At 37.0% G+C, this 1,697-nt stretch overlaps 1 pseudogene; it reads left to right on the top strand.

Moving 5' to 3' along the window:
- The first annotated feature begins 4 nt into the window (after positions 1-4).
- On the top strand, positions 5-945 carry LOC106321698 (annotated as a pseudogene).
- The last annotated feature ends 752 nt before the right edge of the window (positions 946-1,697 follow it).

The following is a 1,697-nucleotide window of genomic DNA, read 5'->3' as shown; positions in this document are numbered from 1 at the left end:
TGCGTTGTTGAAAGTAGATAAGCTGGTCACTGGACATAATGCAGATGATATAGCTGAAACAGTTCTCTTAAACATACTTAGAGGGGATATCGCTAGGTATGTATGTTATATTTTTTCTTGGCTACAATTTATGCTCCTATCTTTCAGTTGATTGATTTGTAACTTTGGCTATTGTAGATTGAGTCGGTGCACATCGATCACTACAGGTGAAGATGGTCCAATTCCAAGATGTAAACCATTCAAATATACATACGAGAAGGAGATTGTTATATATCCTTTTCTATTCCAAAACCTCAATGAATCTATTGCTGTTATATGTCAACATAAAAAAATATATATATATTGTGAGACCTTAACTTAGTAGCCACTAGCCACACGTATGCTTATTTCAAGAAGCTGGATTACTTCTCAACCGAATGTAAGTTTTGCGAAGTTTCACTTCATTAGTTGCTCAAGCAGCTGTTATAAGAGCTGATTGATTTGTTGTGGTTGCAGGCATATACTCTCCTAATCAATACTTATCGTGGGTTCGCCCGTGAGTTCATCAAAGACTTGGAAAGACTAAGGTACTTTGTTCAAACTTTTGCTGTTTATATTCGTCATAAACAAATAAGAAAGTAAATCCCCAACTTATATAAACTTTTTAGGCCAAGAGCTATTCTGGTTACATTTCTAGCCAGATGAGAGAAGACCTTTCTGTAATGAGACATGCATTTGTTTTTCTTGAAATTGAGTATTTGATAAACAATTGAGTGAATGATGATGCAGAAATGGTGCAAAGCTTGTGTGTTGTTGGAAGGACTGAACCGTGGTTTGCCTAAGATGGGTATTGGAAGAGCTCGAGGAGGTGTGAATGGTGGTGTTGATCACAAGAAGAAGGAAACAAAGGCTGGATCTACTGTGAAATCTCTAGAGAGCAAGCAATGTGGATCTCTGGATTTCTGAAGTAAGAGAGAAATATTCTAAAAAATGCAGAAACTTGGTTCTGTATAGAACAAAACTTTTAAACAACAGATCATTGTGTAGTATCCTAGGAAGAAATGCCTCTAATGGTTTTAGAGGTTTCTGCAGCTGGTTTGCTAAACCGACTGGTTAGTGATTCTTGAACCAGCAGTGTTACTACATTAATGAGCCAGCTGGTCAACTTGACTAAACTCAATCCAGCTTGGTTTTCGGGATTAATAGTTGACAATCATGCATGAACTGTTGCACTTAAATCTTCTAATCTGAAATTGAAAAGAAAAAAACTGCTTAGATTTGTTTGATTTTTCTTTTAAAAAACGTGAAAAGTAGATGCCTTCTCACCTCCAGTGTCATGAACCTGATGTCGGCCCACCACTTTGTTTGATATGTTGTCAAATCGTAATATGCAACTTTGACTTTTGTAGTTTTGTATATTATCCAAACCTAACTCTTTGAAAAAAAATAATAATAATAATCCAAACCTAACTCATCTCGCCTTCCTTTTGTAGCTCTGATTTGTGAAAGAACTCTTCTCAGCCACGTCTCCTTTCTTTCCAAGCTCGGCCCAAGCCCAAGCCCATGTACTAATAACTCGGTTGGGTCAAGAGTCAACTACGGTTTACAATATATATATACTGTTTTAGTTTTTTACTTGGACGTGGTTACTAGGGTAGAAAGTAGAATGGGTCACGCTCAGCAGTTTCTACAATTGTGGAGAAGTGGAGAGAGCATCC

This window comes from Brassica oleracea, unplaced genomic scaffold, assembly GCF_000695525.1.
Source record: "Brassica oleracea var. oleracea cultivar TO1000 unplaced genomic scaffold, BOL UnpScaffold02517, whole genome shotgun sequence".
In the NCBI taxonomy this organism is placed as follows: domain Eukaryota; kingdom Viridiplantae; phylum Streptophyta; class Magnoliopsida; order Brassicales; family Brassicaceae; genus Brassica; species Brassica oleracea.
This window is presented reverse-complemented; position numbering and strand designations above follow the sequence as displayed.